We start from the raw sequence: 23,508 nt of genomic DNA, 5'->3' as shown, positions 1-23,508 counted from the left end.
TCGGGACGAAATTATCGCGATGCTCGAGGGTTCGTTTCGAGTAACGAACCCCATTGAAGGCAATGGGCGAGCCGAGCATTTTTGTATATCGCCGATGCTCGCTATGGTTTTCATTTGTGAAAATCAGGGCAATTCAAGAAAGTGATGGGAACGACACAGAAACGGATAGGGCAGGCGAGGGGCTACACGTTGGGCTGCATCTCAAGTTCCCAGGTCCCACTATTAAGCCACAATAGCGGCAAGAGTGCCCCCCCCCCTCCCAACAACTTTTACTTCTGAAAAGCCCTCATTAGCAATGCATACCTTAGCTAAGCACCACACTACCTCAAACAAAGCACAATCACTGCCTGCATGACACTCCGCTGCCACTTCTCCTGGGTTACATGCTGCCCAACCCCCCCCCCCCCCCCCACGACCCCGTGTCCACAGCGCACACCAAACTGTCCCTGCCCAGCCTTCAGCTGCCCTCATGCCACGCCACCCTCATGTCTATTTATAAGTGCATCTGCCAGAGGAAAAGCAGGCACACACTGCAGAGGGTTGGCACGGCTAGGCAGCGACCCTCTTTAAAAGGGGCGGGGCGATACTCCACAATGCTGTACAGAAGCAATGAGAAATCCAATCCTGTGCCACCTCCATCTGGAGCTGCACACGTGGGCAAAGCAATTGGGAACCTATGTGCCACACACTATTCATTCTGTCAAGGTGTCTGCATGCCCCAGTCAGACCGCGGTTTTTTTATAAATAGTCACAGGCAGGTACAGCTCCGCAATGGAAATTCCGTGTGCACCCACAGCATGGGTGGCTCCCTGGAACCCACCGGCTGTACATAAATGTATCCCATTGCAGTGCCCTGGACAGCAGAGCTAACGTCAGATTAAATGCAGGTGGGCTTCGGCCCACACTGCATGCCCCAACCTGACCGGGGTTTTTAATTCATAGACACAGGCAGGTACAACTCCCTATCGTGAAGTCCCTGTGGACCGACAGCATGGGTGGGTGCCAGGAAGCCACCGGCGGCACATAAATATATCCCATAGCATTTCCCATCACAGCTGAGGTAATGTCATGTTTAATGCAGGTGGGCTTCGGTCCACACTGCATGCCCCAGTCAGACTGGGGTTCTTTAGAAGTGGACACATGCAGTTACAACTCCCTGTGGACCGACAGCATGGGTGGGTGCCAGGAAGCCACCGGCGGTACATAAATATATCCCATTGCAGTGCCCAACACAGCTGATGTCACAACAGCTGTAATGCAGGTGGGCTAAAAATTCATTTGATTACACTGTAGGCGAGGGCCCCAAAAAATTGGTGTACCAACAGTACTAATGTACCTGAGAAAAATTGCCCATGCCCAACCAAGAGGGCAGGTGAAATCCATTAATCGCTTTGGTTAATGTGGCTTAATTGGTAACTAGGCCTGGAGGCAGCCCAGTTAAAATAAAAATTGGTTGAGGTGAAAGTTTCAACGCTTTAATGAGCATTGAAACGTATAAAAATTGTTTAGAAAAATTATATGACTGAACCTTGTGAGCCTAAGAAAAATTGACCCCGCTGACCCGGCGCACCTTTCCGAGCAGGTATGACAAGTGTGGGTAGCTTTTCAGAAAGCGCTGAACCACCAAATTAAAGACATGGGCCAGGCATGGCACGTGCGTGAGGCTGCCGAGCTGCAGAGCCGCCACCAGGTTACGGCCGTTGTCACACAAGACCATGCCCGGTTGGAGGCTCAGCGGCGCAAGCCAGCGGTCGGTCTGCTCTGTCAGACCCTACAGCAGTTCGTGGGCCGTCTGCCTCTTCTCTCCTAAGCTGAGTAGTTTCAGCACGGCCTGCTGACGCTTGCCCACCGCTGTGCTGCCACGCCGCGTGACACCGACTGCTGGCGACGTGCTGCTGCTGACACATCTTGATTGCGAGACAGAGGTTGCGTGGGAGGAGGAGGAGGGTGGTTTAGTGGAGGAAGCATACACCGCCGCATATACCACCACCGAGCTGGGGCACGCAATTCTGGGGGTGGGTAGGACATGAGCGGTCCCAAGCTCTGACTCGGTCCCAGCCTCCACTAAATTCACCCAATATGCCGTCAGGGAGATATAGTGGCCCTGCCCGCCTGTGCTTGTCCATGTGTCTGTTGTTAAGTGGACCTTGGCAGTAACCGCGTTGGTGAGGGCGCGTACAATGTTGCGGGAGACGTGGTCGTGCAGGGCTGGGACGGCACATCGGGAAAAGTAGTGGCGACTGGGAACCGAGTAGTGCGGGGCCGCCGCCGCCATCATGCTTTTGAAAGCCTCCGTTTCCACAAGCCTATACGGCAGCATCTCCAGGCTGATCAATTTGGCAATGTGCACGTTTAACGCTTGAGCGTGCGGGTGCGTGGCGGCGTACTTGCGCTCGCGCTCAAACAGTGGCGCTAGCGACGTCTGGACGCTGCGCTGAGAGACATTGCTGGATGGAGCCGAGGACAGCGGAGGTGAGGGTGTGGGTGCAGGCCAGGAGACGGTAGTGCCTGTGTCCTCAGAGGGGGGTTGGATCTCAGTGGCAGGTTGGGGCACAGGGGGAGAGGCAGTGGTGCAAACCGGAGGCGGTGAACGGCCTTCGTCCCACCTTGTGGGTGCTTGGCCATCATATGCCTGCGCATGCTGGTGGTGGTGCCTCCCCAGCTGATCTTGGCGCGACAAAGGTTGCACACCACTGTTCGTCGGTCGTCAGGCGTCTCTGTGAAAAACTGCCAGACCTTTGAGCACCTTGACCTCTGCAGGGTGGCATGGCGCGAGGGGGCGCTTTGGGAAACAGTTGGTGGATTATTCAGTCTGGCCCTGCCTCTACCCCTGGCCACCGCACTGGCTCGGCCTGTGCCCACACCCTGACTTGGGCCTCCGCGTCCTCGCCCGCGTCCACGTCCTCTAGGCCTACCCCTCAGCATGGTGTATTACCAGTAGTGCAGAAACAGAACGCTGTAATTAAATGTGCCGCTTATTGGCCTGTGGTTGGAGGCTGACTTCGCTTACGGAACGCCAGGAAATAATTTTGCGCAAGCCTGCTGCAACATTTAACTGGCTGCGTATGAATTTGGAGGACTACTACACCCAGCAGAGACCCAGAACACTGAGGACAGTCACAGGCAGCCCAAATAGATTTTTTTCCCCAAATGTTTTTGCAAAGGCCCACTGCCTATATTCAATCAATATGTCTTCTGTCCCTGCCTAACCGCTTCTGGCCCTGAAGTATGTCAAAGAACTGCAGAGTGTTGCACTGTAGACTGCAATACAGCGGTGATTTAACAGCCCAGACAGAGCCAGGAAATAATTTTGCGCAAGCCTGCTGTAACACTTAGCTGGCTGCGTATGAATTTGGAGGACTACTACACCCAGCAGAGACCCAGAACACTGAGCACAGTCACAGGCAGCCCAAATAGATTTTTTTCCCCAAATGTTTTTGCAAAGGCCCACTGCCTATATTCAATCAATATGTCTTCTGTCCCTGCCTAACCACCACTTCTGGCCCTGGAGTATTACTGCAGGGCGCAATGCTCTGCACGGCCGATAGACAAAAAAAAAAAAATGTGCAACACTGCAAAAAGCAGCCTCCACAGTACTGCACACAGTTAGATGTGGCCCTAAGAAGGACCGTTGGGGTTCTTGAAGCCTAAAATACTCCTAACACTCTCCCTATAGCAGCTCCAGCAAGATAGCACTTTCCCTCCTCTATGTCAGAACGCATCTGAGGCGAGCCGCGGGAGGGGCCGATTTTTATACTCGGGTGACACCTGATCTCGCCAGCCACTCACTGCAGGGGGTGGTATAGGGCTTGAACGTCGCAGGGGGAAGTTGTAATGCCTTCCCTGTCTTTCTATTGGCCAGAAAAGCGCGCTAACGTCTCAGAGATGAAAGTGAAAGTAACCCAAACATCTCGTGGTACTCGTCACGAGTAACGAGCATCTCGAACACCCTAATACTCGAACGAGTATCAAGCTCGGACGAGTACGTTCGCTCATCTCTAATCAGTACTCATTGCATCTGTTTTTGTCTGCATATTGTCTTGTTATTTGTCTGGGTACAGCCCACTTTTATCAGAGTAATATTAAAAGTTACGTTTTAGTATTTAACTAGTACCCACCAATTAAGTCCTTTACTTTTACTGTTTTGTTTAAAAAGAGTAAAATATGTTTGGAAAAAAATAAGATTATTTTCTGCCGCCATCTTCTGACAGCCATAACGTTTTTAGTTTTCTGTTGATATATTTATAGGGCACATTTATTTTTCTATTATCCTGCCTTGGAATTTTTCGATCACTTTTCATTACACTTTTTCTTGGTGATCGACCAAAATATGCAATTCCGCCATTATTATTTTTTCTTATGTCGTTCACCATGTGGGATTGATATGTGTCACTTTAGTAGATTGTACTTTTATGGACGCGGAGATGCCAAACATGCTTTTTGATTTTTTATTAATATGGGGAAAGGTTTTATTTTGAAACTTTTACTTCCTTTTTTTTCCAATAATTATTATTTTTTTAAACTTATTTTTACATTTTTCTTTAGTCTCCACAGTGAACCTTGAACTTGTGATCACAACATTACCACAGTATTACATTATACTGCTCTTTTGCAGGCAGTCTATGAAGGAGTGCCACAGGCACACATTCATTGGCATTTATTCATAGCAGTCCTGGGGACCATTCAGGACCACCAAATAATGATTGAGGAATTTAAATGCTACTGTCAGAATTGACAGCAGCATTTAGAGGGTTAACAGCCTTGATTAGCGTTAGCGCTGATCCAGGCTGTTGCAGATGGGTGTCTGCTATCACAGAGAGCCGGCACTCACCTTGTGTTGAGTGCGATCGGCTTGTGATCCCAATCCATATAGACCCTGCATACCCAGGACATAAATGTATGCCCTGTGCTGTTAACGGAGTTGTCTGATTATGGGACAACATTCCTTGTACCGGTCCAATGCTGCTAAAATAACAAAAGGATCTGCATGTACTTCCCCTCAGCCCTGCAAACTAGCGCTGTGGCCCTGATGAACTTCCGGCGTTTGTTGCGCAGGATGATGTTACCGAATGTCACCTGACTGCTGCAGCGAATCAGAGGCTGGAGCATCATTGCTCTGAACTCCTTGCATCATGCAACTCAGGATATGAGCATTGATGCCAGGAGTTCAGAATGATGGTGCTGCAGCCACTGATTGGCTGCAGCTGTCAGGTGACAGTGTGTGATGTCATCCTGCACAAAAAAATACCAGAAGATCAGCGAGGCCATAGTGCTGGATCGCAGAGGCTGAGGACAGGTAAGTACTGTGTCTTTTGGTATTTTAGCACCATAGTACCTGTACAGGGAATGGTGTCCGGTAACTGGACAACCCCTTTAAAAGATGTAACCGTTACAGTATACTGTAGCATAGCAGACACATTACGATACTATATAGTAGAATAGATATGGATGATGTATCTGTTCTGCACTTATAAGAGTATTAGAAGTCATCAAGTTCTGTGACCATCTCAAAGCACAATTAGGGTGGACGCTCACTGGCGATTTTTTCTTTCTTGCGCTGCGAGAGCATGAGAAAACTCTCGCCTCGCAGCGCAAGAAAGACGCCGGTATAGAACCGGCATATAGCTAGTGGTTTCAATGGGGCCAGCGGCAGCAGCGCTCGCCCCATTGAAAACATAGGGAGAATGCCGCGGACTTCTGCCACAGCTGTGACAGCTGTGGCAGAAGTCTACGGCATTCTATCCCATTGCTTTCAATGGAATTGGCACTGCTGCCAATCCCATTGAAAGCATTGCTTTGTCAAGCCCTGCGGAATGATTATCGGGGAAGGGCTTGAAATATAAGCCCTTCCCCGATAATCAGCAAAAAGTGTGTAAAAAAATTTTTTTTTAATTAACCCACCTTTTTGGCGCTCAGACGCGCCCTCCTGGTGGCTCCCCTGCACTGCTATTAAGCTCAGTCGGGGATTTAAAAATCCCCGCCTCGTGAAAGGGCTGTGCAGATTGGCTGAGGGCTCAGCCAATAGCAGCTACTGCTTAGCTATTGGCTGAGCGCTCAGCCAATGACACATAGCCCTATCTTAGCTATTCATGAATGACATCTGTTGTGTACTTATACGTCCTCATCATTCTGCATCTATTTTCAATGGGGCTAGCACTGCTGCCGCTGGCCCCATTGAAAAGACTGGCGATATGCTGGCGTGATGCCGATATCCCGGCGTGATGCCGGCTTTTGTCTCGCACTGCACTGCGAGACTTTAACTTTAATCTCACAGCACAGTGGAGAAAAAAATGCCAGTGGGTGTTCACCCTTAGGGCGCCCACCCACTGGCGTTTTTTTTCCCTGCGAAATTCGCAGCATTTTTTTCTCTGCAGGGGTCTATGGGACTTGTAATGTTAAAATCGCGATCGCGCAAAATCGCGGTAAATTGCGATTTTAACATTACAAGTCCCATAGACCCCTGCAGAAAAAAAATGCTGCGAATTTCGCAGGGGAAAAAAAACGCCAGTGGGTGGGCGCCCTTAGGCCTCATGTCCACGGGGAAAATCAGGCCCGCTACGGATTCTACATGTAGAATCTGCAGTGGGTCCCTCCTGTTCCGCGGACATGAGGGCTGAAAATAAGAATTTAAAAGAATTTACCTATCCGTAGCGGGCGGGGAAGGTGTGCTATTCCTCACGGCCGGATCTTCTTTTTCGGCCGGCGGATGAATTCGTCATGCCGGCGGCACGTCGACGACACGTCGTCGACGTGCCGCGCGGATGCGCCGGGCACATCCGCCGAGCCGAAGCAAGAAAGATCCGGCCGTGAGGAAGAGAAGACCTTCCCGGTCTGCTCCGGATGGGTAAATACTTTTAAATTCCTATTTTAGGTCTCCCGCGGATCCAGACGGCTTCCATAGGCTTCAATAGAAGCCCGCGGGAGACCCGCACGAAAAGGAGCATGGTCCAGATTTTTTCATGCTCCATTTTTTTAAAATCCCTTTTATTGACCATCCGCGGGTATTTATCTACCCGCGGGTGGTCAATGCATCCCTATGGGATGCGGATCCGCATGCGGGAGATCCGCTGCGGATCTTAAATCATATTTTGCCCGTGGACATGAGGCCTTATAGTGCATTATTCCTAATAAAACATGCCTGAACTGCTGCAGAACCTCTTTCTGAAGAGGAAGGAAGAGATTCCTGTTTACTATCAGTTAGGTTATTGAATATGTTATGTTAATAAGGCAGAATTTTCCGTGGAGAAATTCACCTTGAAAAAGTACATTAAAATCCAGGGTCTTCTGCCGCGGTTTCTGGTACAGATCTGCACATAGAATTTGCTCTGAGAAAGCTATTTTCTGCATCAGAATTAGACTAACTTCACACGGGCGAGCGTGATATCGGGCCGTGAATCGTGGCCTGGTTTTGCGCTCACCAACACGCAATTTTTCCCACAGATGCGATACATTTTTGTTTTAAAACCGCTTCGTATCAACACTGGGAAAAAGCGGTCCTCCATCCCAGCTGACAGACCTTGCATCACATAGTGTGCACCTAGCATGTTGCCCGATGCTGCCGCCGGCCCTATTGAAAACAATGGGTGGTGTGATGTGAGAGCACGCACAATGATAGAACATGCTGCAATGCGATGAGGGAACAAATCGCCCATGTGTGTGGCCGCATTCAATAGAATGGGGTTCATGTCCACATAAAATTTGTGCGCCCATGCGAAGGCGGCATTACACATGACAGGCCAAATTCCATGTACGGATCCACACCAAAAACCGCAGTAGAAATCCACGGATTATGACATGATTTTTGATGCAGAATTTGTTGTGAAAATTTGACGGTGGCTCCATTGAAGACAACGGTCTGCTGGCACCCCTGCATTCTTTTTCAGGGAAGAGCTTTACATATAGGCTCTTCCCTAAAAAGAAAAATTTTGGTGTAAAAAAAAAAATGCAGGCATTCTCTTCAATGGAGCAGCTGCTGCTGCCGGCGGCTCCATTGAATACAACGGTCTGCTGGCACACCTGAATTGTTTTTCAGGGAAGAACTTTACATATAAGCCCTTCCCTGAAAAAGAGAAAATTTGGTGTAAAAAAAAAAATATTTACTTACCTGTCCACTGCTGCTGTGTCCCCCGCGGGGATGAAGAACACATCTGCCGCATGCGAATGAAGGACGGGCGAGAGCTGCCTGTGATTGGCTGAGCACCTCAGCCAATCACATTCAGCTCTTTCAGCAGGCAGGGGGACAGCAGGAGAAGACGCAGCTGTGCCCCTGGCAGCTGAAGGGAGGCGAGTATCTATTTTTTTAAACCCCTTTTACTTGATTTTCAGGGAAAGGTTTATATTCAAAGCCCTTCCCTAAAATCAATTGCTGGCAGCAGAATCCTCTACCGCAGTGTTCCCCAACTCCAGTCCTCAGGGACCGCCAACAGGTCATGTTTTCAGGATTTCCTCAGTGTTGCACAGGTGATCTAATTATTGCAGATGCCTCAGACATTGCCACAGGTGTTCTTACCATAGGATATCCTGAAAACATGACCTGTTGGTGGTCCCTGAGGACTGGAGTTGGGGACCCCTGCTCTACCGCATCTGACATGTGTGACAGCTGTGGTAGAGAATTAAAGAATTCCTCTGCTTCATCTGCCACAGATGTGGCAGATGTAGCAGCAGGGAATTCTTTTAGCTAGCGGGGATGAAGGAAACATCTGCCGCATGTGGCAGATGTATTCTTCATCCCCGCGGGGGACACAGCAGTGGCTGACAGGTAAGTAATTTTTTTTTTACACTACTTTTAATTGGCTTTTCAGGGAAGGGCTTATGAAGCCCTTCCCTGGAAAGCCATTGACAGCTGCCGGGGCTCAGCGTTGACTTCTGCCGCTGCCCCGACTCTGTAGCGCTGCTGAGCTATCAGCAGCCGGAGATTTAAAATCCCTGCCTGCTGGTAGCTCTGATTGTGATTGGCTGAAGCACTTCAGCCAATCATAATTAGAGCTACCAGCAGGCGGGGATTTTATATCCCCAGCTGCTGATAGCTCAGAGCTACAAAGTTGGGGACAGCGCCAGAAGTCAACGCTGAGCCCCGGCAGCTGAAGGGAGGTGAGTATAGTTTTTTAAGAATTTTTTGCACTATTTTAAATGGCTTTTCAGGGAAGGGATTATGAAGCCTTCCCTGAAAAGCCATTGACGGGATGCAGGCAGCAGGATTCTCTACCGCAGCTGTCAGGTTGAGAATTGAAGAATTCCCTTTGCAGCATCTGCCACAGATGTGGCAGATGTGCTCTTCATGTCCATAGGAGTCACGGCAGCAGCGGAGAGGTAAGTTTAAAAAAAATTTTTTTGTTTTGCACTAAAATCTTTCTTTTTCAGGTAAGGGCTTATATGTAAAGCCCTTCCCTGAAAAAGAATGCAGGGGGCCAGCAGAGCATTGTTTTCAATGGAGCCACCGGCAGCAGCCGCGGCTCCATTAACAAGCACGCAGCTGCGTTCACGCGTGTTTTTGCTCGTACCTAGGTGCGAATGTATGTACACACTTAAGTACGCACAAAAACATGCTCGTGTGAACCCACCCTAAGGCCTTATTCACACAACCATATATACGCAGCTATTGTAGCCTCATTAAAATATCACCACTATATGAAGCATTGGGTTTCCAATATATTCATTCAGATGAGCGATTTTCAGGCGTGTAAAAAATTGCGTCTGCAAAAGTAGCAAATCAGCGACTGCAAATCATGACCAATTTTATGCACAGTGTCAAAAGGTAGGTCTTTCCCTATCTTTTGACAAGATATGCTGGATGCTCCCATTTTTGGGTACATACTATATATAGTTAGTACCTAGAAATGAGCGAGCACCAAAATGCTCAGGTGCTCGTTGCTCGAGTCACACTTCCCGCGATGCTCGAGAGTTCATTTTGAGTAATGAACCCCATTGAAGTCAATGGGGGACTCGAGCATTTTTGTATATGACCGATGCTCCGGATAGGTTTTCACTTGTGAAAAAACAGAAAACATCCGAAAGTCATGGAAACACCACAGAAACGGATAGGGCAGGGTTGGGGCAGCATGCAGGGCTGCATCTCAGGCTCCCAGGTCCCACTATTAAGCCACAATAGGGGCAAAAGTCTGCCCCCCCCCCCCTAACAATTTTTACTTCGGACAAACCCTCTTTAGCAAGGCACACGTCTTCTTTGGCCCAAACCAGTGTCTCAGATAACTGTGGTAACACGAGAGAAAATACATGATGCCCAGTGCTGATCCCCTGACCACAAGCAGGAGGAGCAGGTGGCCTTACAAGGCCAAGAAAACATGACCTGGGGAAGGGTAAGTCAAATAAAAGGGGACTTGAGGGGACCACTCAAAATTTTATTGAAAAGCGATTCTTCTAAAGGGGTGGTCTTCTCAAAGAAGATGGCCAGTGTGCACAATAAATAGTGAAAATGAAAAGCTGTCACAGTAAATGTGGTCTGGATAAGGAGGTGTTCTTCTCAAAGGCCCATTTGCACGCAAAGATGATCACTCAAAAGTCATTCAAAAGATAGGAAGATTGACAGTTTTAGTGATCGTTTTGCATAAGCTGCTAATGGGCACCAATGCCCATTAGCAGCTTATTACCTTCATTTGCATGTAAATGAGCCTCCAGAAGCTGTATGCAAAAAACAGCAGGTGGTCTGTTCTCTGCATATAGCTCCTTTGTTCTGCCCTGGGACTGCAAGCTGAATACAATGTAATCAGTGCTCCTGTGGAAAACACAACTCTCTAGCCGAACAATGGATTTTAGGCTCAAGTAAAAACCATCATTTGGCTGAAAAGTAAACGATAATAGCATTTACACACAATGATTATCACTCAAAATACATCATTTGAGTAAATTTTGAGCGATAATAATTGCGTGTAAATGGGCCTTAACAAAAATCTTTGGAAAGTGATTGAAAAGTATAGAAACCATAGCATAGCAAGTTATCATAACGCTAAAAAAGTCAAGCTACGCCTTGCTGCATCCGTAGGAAACTTGGAAAGTAGGTTCACATAGGACCGTTACCTGCAAGCCCAAGATTGGTGAAGAGGTAGCTGGACTGAGATAGGGAGTACATTAGAAAGTTGCCCTACAGAACTTCTACAGTTTGATTTTTCAAAAATGTTAAAATATACTGTAGATGTCCTTACAATTCCCAGCAATCTATAATGTCCAGTAATGTGATATTTGAAGGCAGTCTTATATTTGCATTGACCAAAATGTCATACAATCTCTCATAGAAACCTAAGAAAACATTTTTTACTTCGTCTGATATTAATACAGGTACTGGTCTGGGTTCTGAAAGTATAAGTGGACTCAGTATATTTAGGGGTTCTGGTCTTGGGTCTAAAATTAATATAAGTTCTGATCTGGGGTCTGAAGATGTAAAATATTAGGCTGCCACATTGTCATCAGCAGTCATATTGTAAGACTGTATACTATTTATCCCCCAATAGTAGCATAATTAAATTACAAATGTGCGGGTCATTGCCTCATATTTCCTGCCTGTAATTACCTGCAGAAGATAAACATAAGAGGGTCAAAAACTGAAATCCTTTGTCTTGAAGCAGAGAAAAAATAATCAAAAACCTATGGAAGCTTAAATAAATTTCACCAAAAGTCCAATACGTATATCAAATATTACTCAATAGGAACAACACGCTGGACATCAATAATAATATTAAAAAGAGCGCACTTTATTGATACATATTAAAAATATATATGATAAATAAAAACATATAAAAAGAATTAAATCAGGTAGGTAACCCCTCATTAGAGATAAGCGAGCACCAAAATGCTCGGGTGCTCGTTACTCGGGACGAACTTTTCGCGATGCTCGAGGGTTCGTTTCGAATAACGAACCCCATTGAAGTCAAGCATTTTTGTATATCGCCGATGCTCGCTAAGGTTTTCATTTGTGAAAATCTGGGCAATTCAAGAAAGTGATGGGAACGACACAGCAATGGATAGGGCAGGCGAGGGGCTACATGTTGGGCTGCATCTCAAGTTCACAGGTCCCACTATTAAGCCACAATAGCGGCAAGAGTGGCCCCCCCCCCCAACAACTTTTACTTCTGAAAAGCCCTCATTAGCAATGGATACCTTAGCTAAGCACCACACTACCTCCAACAAAGCACAATCACTGCCTGCATGACACTCTGCTGCCACTTCACCTGGGTTACATGCTGCCCAACACCCCCCCCCCCCCGCACGACCCAGTGTCCACAGCGCACACCAAACTGTCCCTGTGCAGCCTTCAGCTGCCCTCATGCCACGCCACCCTAATGTCTATTTATAAGTGCGTCTGCCAGAGGAAAAGCAGGCCCACACTGCAGAGGGTTGGCACGGCTAGGCAGCGACCCTCTTTAAAAGGGGCGGGGCGATAGTCCACAATGCTGTACAGAAGCAATAAGAAATCCAATCCTATGCCACCTCCATCTGGAGCTGGACACGTGGGCAAAGCAATGGGGAACCTATGTGCCACACACTATTCATTCTGTCAAGGTGTCTGCATGCCCCAGTCAGACCGCGGTTTTTTATAAATAGTCACAGGCAGGTACAACTCCGCAATGGGAATTCTGTGTGCACCCACAGCATGGGTGGCTCCCTGGAACCCACCGGCTGTACATAAATGTATCCCATTGCAGTGCCCTGGACAGCAGAGCTAACGTCAGATTAAATGCAGGTGGGCTTCGGCCCACACTGCATGCCCCAGTCAGACTGGGGTTCTTTAGAAGTGGACACAGATGCATTTACAACTCCCTGTGGATCCACAGCATGGGTGGGTGCCAGGAAGCCACCGGCGGTACATAAATATATCCCATTGCATTGCCCATCACAGCTGAGGTAATAATGTCATGTTTAATGCAGGTGGGCTTCGGCACACACTGCATGCCCCAGTCAGACTGGGGTTCTTTAGAAGTGGACACAGATGCATTTACAACTCCCTGTGGACCCACAGCATGGGTGGGTGCCAGGAAGCCACCGGCGGTACATAAATATATCCCATTGCATTGCCCATCACAGCTGAGGTAATAATGTCATGTTTAATGCAGGTGGGCTTCGGCCCACACTGCATGCCCCAGTCAGACTGGGGTTCTTTAGAAGTGGACACAGATGCATTTACAACTCCCTGTGGACCCACAGCATGGGTGGGTGCCAGGAAGCCACCGGCGGTACATAAATATATCCCATTGCATTGCCCATCACAGCTGAGGTAATAATGTCATGTTTAATGCAGGTGGGCTTCGGCCCACACTGCATGCCCCAGTCAGACTGGTGTTCTTTAGAAGTGGACACAGATGCATTTACAACTCCCTGTGGACCCACAGCATGGGTGGCTCCCTGGAACCCACCGGCGGTACATAAAAATATCCCATTGCATTGCCCATCACAGCTGATGTTACGTCAGCTGTAATGCAGGTGGGCAAAAAATTCATTGGATTACACTGTAGGCGAGGGTCCACAAAAATTGGTGTACCAACAGTACTAATGTACCTGAGAAAAATTGCCCATGCCCAACCGAGAGGGCAGGTGAAACCCATTAATCGCTTTGGTTAATGTGGCTTAATTGGTAACTAGGCCTGGAGGCAGCCCAGTAAAAATAAAAATTGGTTGAGGTGAAAGTTTCAACGCTTTAATGAGCATTGAAATGTATAAAAAAAGTTTAGAAAAATTATATGACTGAGCCTTGTGGGCCTAAGAAAAATTGCACGTTCGGCGTGATTACGTCAGGTTTCAGGAGGAGGAGCAGGAGGAGGAGGATGAATATTATACACAGATTGATGAAGCAAAAAGGTCCCCGTTTTGGATGGTGATAGAGAACGATGCTTCCATCCGCGGGTGCAGCCTACGTATTGTTTATGTATCGCTGCTGTCCGCTGGTGGAGAAGAGAAGTCTGGGGAAATCCAGGCTTTGTTCATCTTGATGAGTGTAAGCCTGTCGGCACTGTCGGTTGACAGGTGGGTACGCTTATCCGTGATGATTCCCCCAGCCACACTAAACACACTCTCTGACAAGACGCCAGCCGCAGGACAAGCAATCACCTCCAGGGCATACAGCGCGAGTTCAGGCCACGTGTCCAGCTTCAACACCCAGTAGTTGTAGGGGGCAGAGGCGTCACCGAGGACGGTCGTGCGATCGGCTACGTACTCCCTCACCATCCTTTTACAGTGCTCCCGCCAACTCAGCCTTGACTGGGGACCGGTGACACAGTAAAGCTGTCAAAGGCCTTAGAGAGTGTTCCCCTGCCTGTGCTGTACATGCTGCCTGATCTCTGCGCCTCCCCTGCTACCTGGGCCGCGGAAATGCGCCTTCGGGCCACTAGCGCTGTCAGATGGGAAGTTTACCATCAGTTTGTCCACCAGCGCCCTGTGGTATAGCATCATTCTCGAACCCCTTTCCTCTTCGGGAATGAGAGTGGAAAGGCTCTCCTTATACCGTGGGTCGAGCAGTGTGTACACCCAGTAATCCGTAGTGGCCAGAATGCGTGTAACGCGAGGGTCACGAGAAAGGCATCCTAAGATGAAGTCAGCCATGTGTGCAGGGGTACCTGTACGCAACACATGGCTGTCCTCACTAGGAAGATCACTTTCAGGATCCTCCTCCTCCTCCTCCTCTGGCCATACACGCTGAAAGGATGACAGGCAAGCAGCATCTGTCCCCTCAGCAGTGGGCCAAGCTGTCTCTTCCCCCTCCTCCTCATGCTCCTCCCCCTCCTCCTCAACGCGCTGAGATATAGACATGAGGTTGCTCTGACTATCCAGCGACATACTGTCTTCCCCCGCCTCTGTTTCTGATTTCAAAGCGTCTGCCTTTATGCTTTGCAGGGAACTTCTCAAGAGGCATGGCAGAGGAATGGTGACGCTAATGATTGCAGCATCCCCGCTCAGCATCTGGGTAGACTCCTCAAAGTTTCCAAGGACCTGGCAGATGGCTGCCAACCAGGCCCACTCTTCTGTAAATAATTGAGGAGGCTGACTCCCACTGCGCCGCCCATGTTGGAGTTGGTATTCCACTATAGCTCTACGCTGCTCATAGAGTCTGGCCAACATGTGGAGCGTAGAGTTCCACTGTGTGGGCACGTCGCACAGCAATCGGTGCACTGGCAGATTAAACCGATGTTGCAGTGTCCGCAGGGTGGCAGCGTGCGTGTGGGATTTGCGGAAATGTGCGCAGAGCTGGAGCACCTTTCCGAGCAGGTATGACAAGTGGGGGTAGCTTTTCAGAAAGCGCTGAACCACCAAATTAAAGACATGGGCCAGGCATGGCACGTGCGTGAGGCTGCCGAGCTGCAGAGCCGCCACCAGGTTACGGCCGTTGTCACACACGACCATGCTGGTTGGAGGCTCAGCGGCGCAAGCCAGCGGTCGGTCTGCTCTGTCAGACCCTGCAGCAGTTCGTGGGCCGTGTGCCTCTTCTCTCCTAAGCTGAGTAGTTTCAGCACAGCCTGCTGACGCTTGCCCACCGCTGTGCTGCCACGCCGCGGTCCCAGGCTCTGACTCTGTCCCAGCCTCCACTAAATTCACCCAATGTGCCGTCAGGGAGATATAGTGGCCCTGCCCGCCTGTGCTTGTCCACGTGTCTGTTGTTAAGTGGACCTTGGCAGTAACCGCGTTGGTGAGGGCGCCTACAATGTTGCGGGAGACGTGGTCGTGCAGGCCTGGGACGGCACATCGGGAAAAGTAGTGGCGACTGGGAACCGAATAGCGCGGGGCCGCCGCCATCATGCTTTTGAAAGCCTCCGTTTCCACAAGCCTATACAGCAGCATCTCTAGGCTGATCAATTTTGCAATGGCACATTTAACACTTGAGCGTGCGGGTGCGTGGCGTCGTACTTGCGCTTGCGCTCAAACAGTGGCGCTAGTGACGTCTGGACGCTACGCTGAGAGACATTGCTGGATGGGGCCGAGGACAGCGGAGGTGAGGGTGTGGGTGCAGGCCAGGAGACGGTAGTGCCTGTGTCCTCAGAGGGGGGTTGGATCTCAGTGGCAGGTTGGGGCACAGGGGGAGAGGCAGTGGTGCAAACCGGAGGCGGTGAACGGGCATCGTCCCACCTTGTGGGGTGCTTGGCCATCATATGCCTGCGCATGCTGGTGGTGGTGCCTCCCCAGCTGATCTTGGCGCGACAAAGGTTGCACACCACTGTTCGTCGGTCGTCAGGCATCTCTGTGAAAAACTGCCACACCGTAGAGCACCTTGACCTCTGCAGGGTGGCATGGCGCGAGGGGGCGCTTTGGGAACCAGTTGGTGGATTATTCGGTCTGGCCCTGCCTCTACCCCTGGCCACCGCACTGGCTCGGCCTGTGCCCACACCCTGACTTGGGCCTCCGCGTCCTCGCCCGCGTCCACGTCCTATAGGCCTACCCCTACCCCTCCTCAGCATGGTGTATTACCAGTGATTTGATTTCCCAGCCAGGAAATAAATTGGCGCAAGCCTGCTGTTAAACTTAGCTGGCTGCGTATGATTTTTGTTTAAAGGGGTGGTCTCGCGAAACAAAGTGGGGTTATACACTTCCGTATGGCCATATTAATGCACTTTGTAATATACATCGTGCATTAAATATGAGCCATACAGAAGTTATTCACTTACCTGCTCCGTTGCTAGCGTCCTCGTCTCCATGGTTCCGTCTAAATTCGCCGGCAGCTTGCTTTTTTAGACGCGCTTGCGCAGTCCGGTCTTCTCCATTCAGCACGAGCCGCTTCAGTGTGCTCCCCGCTACAGCTCTTCTGCGCATGCGCAGATGAGCTGTCACTGCTCGGGAGCGCGCTGGAGGGCCATTCTGTACCTTCCTCTGTTAGAGGAAGGTGCAGAGCTGCCGAGCTGCCGGAGAAGCCGCCCAGCTGTCCTGCCGTCCAGCTGTCCAGGTAAGTGATGGGCCAGGGGGGCTGTTGCTGCGCCGGGGGGGGCTGCCGCTGCGATGGGGGGGCTGTCGCTAGGCGGGGGGGGGCTGCCGCTAGGGCGGGAGGGGCTGCCGCTAGGCCGGGGGTGATGTTCACTGACAGGTGAAGGCCCCGGAGCCCAGCGCTGGGCTCCGGGGCCTTCACCTGGGCTGAGGGTCTAGCGCTGGGGAGCCGGGAGCGTAGCGCTGGGGAGCCGGGGGCTAGCGCCGGTTACCTGCTGCCTGGCGGTGCGGGGCGTCTGGTCGGCGGCTGCGAGGCGTCTGGTCGGCGGCTGCGGGGCGTCCGGTTGCCATGGAAACACAGCTGGCAGCGTCTCGGGAGCGCGCACGTCGGGCTGCAGCGAGCGACGGGGAAAGAGCCGGCGGCCATCTTGGGGAAACTTTTATAAGTTACTGAAACGCTGGAACGGTAAGTACGAACCAGCTAGAAAAGTAATTTACAGGGGTAATTAGTAATGTATGTTTAATTAGGGGGACTGGGCAAAAAAAAAAAATCACTGCTTCCTCGAGACATCTCCTTTAAGTTCTCCACCCAGCACACACGTACCCAGAACGCTGAGGACTGTCAGAGGCAGGCCAAATAGAATTTTTTCCCTTTTTTTTTAAAGGAAAGGCCCACTGCCTATATTCAATCAATAATAAATCTGTTGTGGCCCTGCAGTGTGTCACAGAACTGCAGTCTTGCACTGTTATTAACTGCAGCAGAGCGGTGATTTCCCAGCCAGGAAATAAATTGGCGCAAGCCTGCAGGCCAAATAGAATTTTTGCCCTTTTTTTTTAAAGGAAAGGCCCACTGACTATATTCAATCAATAATAAATGTGTTGTGGCCCTGCAGTGTGTCACAGAACTGCAGTCTTGCACTGTTATTAACTGCAGCAGAGCGGTGATTTCCCAGCCAGGAAATAAATTGGCGCAAGCCTGCTGTTAAACTTAGCTGGCTGCGTATGATTTTTTTTACGTTCTCCACCCAGCACACACGTACCCAGAACCTTGAGGACTGTCAGAGGCAGGCCAAATAGAACTTTTTGCCCTTTTTTTTTAAAGGAAAGGCCCACTGACTATATTCAATCAATAAAATATGTCTTCTGGCCCTGCCTACACAATTCTGTCCCTGTAGTATTACTGCAGGGCGCAATGCTCTGCACGGCCGATTTGGAAAAAAAAAATGTGCAACACTGCTAACAGCAGCCTCCACAGTACTGCACACGGTTAGATGTGGCCCTAAGAAGGACCGTTGGGGTTCTTGAAGCCTACACTAACTCCTAACACTCTCCCTGCCTAACCACCACTTCTGTCCCTGTAGTATTACTGCAGGGCACAATGCTCTGCACGGCCGATATAGCAAAAAAAAAAAATGTGCACCACTGCAAAAGGCAGCCTCCACAGTACTGCACACGGTTAGATGTGGCCCTAAGAAGGACCGTTGGGGTTCTTGAAGCCTACACTAACTCCTAACACTCTCCCTACAGCAGCTCCAACACGATACCACTGTCCCTGATCTCTGTCACAACGCATCTGAGGCGAGCCGCGGGATGGGCCGATTTTTATACTCGGGTGACACCTGATCTCCCCAGCCACTCACAGCAGGGGGGTGGTATAGGGCTTGAACGACGCAGGGGGAAGTTGTAATGCCTTCCCTGTCTTTCAATTGGCCAGAAAAGCACGCTAACGTCTCAGAGAGGAAAGTGAAAGTAACCTGAACATCGCGTGGTACTCGTTACGAGTAACGAGCATCCCGAACACCCTAATATTCGCCCGAGCATCAAGCTCGGACGAGTACGTTCGCTCATCTCTACCCAGCACCCATCAAATGTTCGAAAAATGGCTGTGACCACTTCAGGGGTCAGTGTTCTTTAAAAAGATGGTGTTCCTAACTTATATAGATTTTCTATCAGTAGGCGGAAAAAATAGTAAGTGCTCCAAAACCCTGGTGCACTAATCACTCTATGAGAAATGCTGTCTTTATTGTGTCACGGACCATAGGCATGCCACCATAACTGAGGACTAATGTCTCAGACCAATATGCATATGTAACATGCAGATGAAAGGTAGAGCTGCCATGGTAGGTGACACAGGGTCATAAAATGCCACTAGGGTCAGAAGATAGGACCAAATAAATTGGTGCAAATGGGTTAACAGGTTCTGGCAAACATGCCACTAGAATCAAAAATTGAGACCAAATAAATTGGTGTAAATAGGTTCGCAGGTTCAACGCGTTTCTGCTACAAATGTCGCAGCTTCATCAGGAACCCAGCAATAGAAATATTGCCAATGGTCAAATGCAGTATCTGATCTGAATAAACTCCAAAGTGTGGAGACAGTCGCATAGAGGAGGAGATAGTCGATCCTAACACTAAGTTAAGATAACAATAAACCCAGTTTCCCCCCAGCAAATGCAGGAACAAAATAATAAGAAGCAGCAGCACCTGCCTCAGTGGTAGGCTGGTGGCTATGAAAAAGCCTTTGTATCTGTTTTCTCTCAGAAAGTAAATGTAACATCAGCTAATCTTCCCTGTGCTACTGGGGAAATAAAATAATGCAGACTATCTATAAGCAGAAAGCTGGTGAGGGAACACTTAGCTAACTTAAATTAATTCAAGTTTCAAGGTCCAGATGAATTACATCCTAGGATACTAAAGGAAGCAGCAGAGGTAATTGCTGAACCAATTGCCATAATCCTTGAAAATTTCTGGAGAACAGAAGTCCCAGAAGATTGGAGAAGTGTAAATGTTGTCCCTATCTTTAAAAAAAGGGAAGAAGGTGGACTCGGGAAACTACAGGCCTGTGATCCTTACTTGTATAGTGTGAGAGATCTTTTCACAAATATAAATAGCATGTATGCAAGTACTTGGATGAGAATGAAATAACTAACCAGAGCCAGCATGGGTCTGTAACAAACAAGCCATGCTAAAAAAAAATCTAACTTCCTTCTATGACAGAATCACTGACTGAGTTGATCACAAGGTTCTCTCCTGGGCTCACTGTTGCTCAATGTTTTTATAAATGATCTAGAGGAGGGAATCTAGGGGAAACTGATCAAGTTTGCTGATGACACAAAGGTAGGAGAGATGGATAAAGCCCCATTTACACTGGATGAATGTCGGGCAAACGATGCCCAAAACTCATCCCCGCACGTACTCGCTCCTGTGCTGTCACGCAGGAGCAAGTATCACTGGCTCTCTGACAGAGTGGCCAGCAGAGGGGCAGGGCGGCTGGAAGAGATTTCACTCCTCACTCTCCCCTGCCCCTCTCCACTCACTTAACATAGTGGCCGTTCAGTACTGAACGGCTGCTATTTACAGTAAACCATCATCGTTCAGGTTAATCGCTCATCGTTTAAGCTGCATAAAATCCTGAATGATGATCATTCAGTGTATATAGCAGCCGTTCAGTACTAAACGGCCGCTGTTAAAGTGAAAGGAGAGGGTCGGGGAGTGAAATCTCCTCCAGCTGCCCCGCTGCAAGCCAATGATACTCGCTGCTGTGCAACAGCACGGGAGAGAGTACATGCAGGGATGAGTGTCGGGCATCGTTTTCCCAACAGTCATCCCATGTAAATGGGGGTTAACACTGAAAAAGAGAGAGATAGGATTCAAAAAGATCTGACATACTCTAACAGTGGACAGTGACTAACAGAATGGTATTTAATAAGAGGAAATGCAAAGAAGTACATCTGTGCAAGAAAAATAAAAAAAAAACCACACATACAGAATGGGAGGAATTGAGCTAAAAAGCACCCGTGAAAAAGACTTGGGTATATTAATAGATCCCAAACTGAACATCAGTCAACAGTGTGATGCAGCAACAAAAAAGTTGGGAAGCACAGAGTCTAGATCACGTGAGGTAATTATTCCTCTCCACTCTTCCTTAGTCTGGCCTCATCTGGAATACTGTGTCCAGTTCTGGGCACCCCAATTTAAAAAAGACATCGACAAACTGGAGCAAGTTCAAAGAAGAACTGCCAGGATGGTGAGCGGTCTGCAAACCATGTCCTATGAGGAATGATTAAAGGGTCTCGGAATGTTATCTTGCAAAAAAGAAGGCTGAGAGGAGACTTCATAGCTGTCTACAAATATCTGAAGGGTTGTCACAGTGCAGAGGGATCAGCCCTATTCTCATTTGTACAAGAAAAGACTAGAAGCAATGAAATGAAACTGGAAGGGAGGAGACACAGATTAGATATTAGAAAAAACTTTGACAGTGAGGGTGATCAATGAGTGGAACAGGTTGCCAAGGGAGGTGGTCAGTTCTCCTTCAATGGAAGTCTTTATTAAAATAAATGACCCCCGATCAAACTTTATAGGAGATTTATTGACATTCTTTTTATATCGGATGGAAAACCATGACGAAGTTGAGGTTTTTTTGTAACCTAAATACCAATACGTGGGGCTTAGAATTTACAGGGTCCATCAGTCCATCCCACATAACATTTTTGGATTTGGAAATCTATATAGAAGGGGATACTATTCAAACCAAAACACATTTCATAAAAGTAGATTCTAACAGTTTTTTAGATTTTCATAGCTGCCATGCTAAAAAGTGGAAGGTTAATGTCCCGTTTGGACAGTTCAAATGGATCAGACGTAATTTCTACATGCCACAAATTTTTAAGGAACAATCAGACGTTCTAATTAGAGATGAGCGAACACCAAAATGTTTGGGTGTTCGTTATTCGGAACGAACTTCCCGCGATGTTCGAGGGTTCGTTTCGAACAACGAACCCCATTGAAGTCAATGGGCGACCAGAGCATTTTTGTATTTCGCCGATGCTCGCTAAGGTTTTCATGTGTGAAAATCTGGGCAATTCAAGAAAGTGATGGGAACGACACAGAAACGGATAGGGCAGGCGAGGGGCTACATGTTGGGCTGCATCTCAAGTTCACAGGTCCCACTATTAAGCCACAATACCGGCAAGAGTGGGCCCCCCCCCCCCCTCCCAACAACTTTTACTTCTGAAAAGCCCTCATTAGCATGGCATACCTTTGCTAAGCACCACACTAGCTACAACAAAGCACAATCACTGCCTGGATGACACTCCGCTGCCACTTCTCCTGGGTTACATGCTGACCAACCGCCCCCCCCCCTCCCCCCCACAGCGCACACCAAAGTGTCCCTGCGCAGCCTTCAGCTGCCCTCATGCCACGCCACACTCATGTCTATTTAGAAGTGCGTCTGCCATGAGGAGGAACCGCAGGCACACACTGCAGAGGGTTGGCATGGCTAGGCAGCGGCCCTCTTTAAAAGGGGCGGGGCGATAGCCCACAATGCTGTACAGAAGCAATGAGAAATAGAATCCTGTGCCACCGCCATCAGGAGCTGCACACGTAGGCATAGCAATGGGGAACCTATGTGCCACACACTATTCATTCTGTCAAGGTGTCTGCATGCCCCAGTCAGACTGGTAATATGTACCTTAACAGTAACCGCGTTGGTGGTAATGTGGTGGTGACTGCAGACCTAGTAGCACGGTTGTATTTTGTTGGTTTTCGGAATGCGGCCAGGATTAAGTGGGCCGTGGCGGGGGGATGGTGTGGGGGCTCTCTTGTTGTGTCGGTAAAGGTGAAATTCTTGGACTGCCACCAGACGAACCAATGCAAAGACATTTGCCAAGAATGTTTTCCCTGTTGGAGGAGGAGGGGGATGTTTTTGAGGCACTACGTGTCCTCTCCACGTGTCCGTGGTTATATGCACCTTTACAGTAACCGCGTTGGTGGTAATGTGGTGGTGACTGCGGACCTAGTAGCACGGTTGTATTTTGTTGGTTTTCGGAATGCGGCCAGGATTAAGTGGGCCGTGGCGGGGGGATGGTGTGGGGGCTCTCTTGTTGTGTCGGTAAAGGTGAAATTCTTGGACTGCCACCAGACGAACCAATGCAAAGACATTTGCCAAGAATGTTTTCCTTGTTGGAGGAGGAGGGGGATGTTTTTGAGGCACTACGTGTCCTCTCCACGTGTCCGTGGTTATATGCACCTTTACAGTAACCGCGTTGGTGGGAAATGGCCTCGCCGCCATCATGTCTTTGGGAAGCCTCTGTTTCCACACCCCAGAGACATACCATTAGCAGCGGTATAGGCAGAGCCCAGAATTCGTAACATTTCAGCCGTAGCATTAGGACAGGCCCCACTAACGTATCACTAGCAGCATTATAGGAGGAGCGCAGTCTTCGTTCCATGTCAGCAATAGTAGCACTCAAGACAGGCCCCAGTAACAATTCCGAAGCAGCAGTATAGCGGGAGCGCAGTCTTCGTTCCATGTCAGCAATAGTAGCACTCAAGACAGGCCCCAGTAACAATTCCGAAGCAGCAGTATAGCGGGAGCGCAGTCTTCGTTCCATGTCAGCAATAGTAGCCCTCAGTAAAAATTGGCCATGCCCAACCAAGATGGCAGGTGAATCGCTTTGGTTAATGTGGCTTAAGTGGTAACTAGGCCTGGAGGCAGCCCAGTGTAACGAAAAATTGGTTCAAGTTAAAGTTCCAACGCTTTTAAGCGCATTGAAACTTATAAAAATTGTTCAGAAAAATTATTTGAGTGAGCCTTGTGGCCCTAAGAAAAATTGCCCGTTCAGCGTGATTACGTGAGGTTTCAGGAGGAGGAGC

Source organism: Eleutherodactylus coqui, chromosome 11, assembly GCF_035609145.1.
Source record: "Eleutherodactylus coqui strain aEleCoq1 chromosome 11, aEleCoq1.hap1, whole genome shotgun sequence".
Taxonomy (NCBI): Eukaryota; Metazoa; Chordata; class Amphibia; order Anura; family Eleutherodactylidae; genus Eleutherodactylus; species Eleutherodactylus coqui.
The sequence above is the reverse complement of the archived record's forward strand: the minus strand, read 5'-3'. Positions refer to the sequence as shown.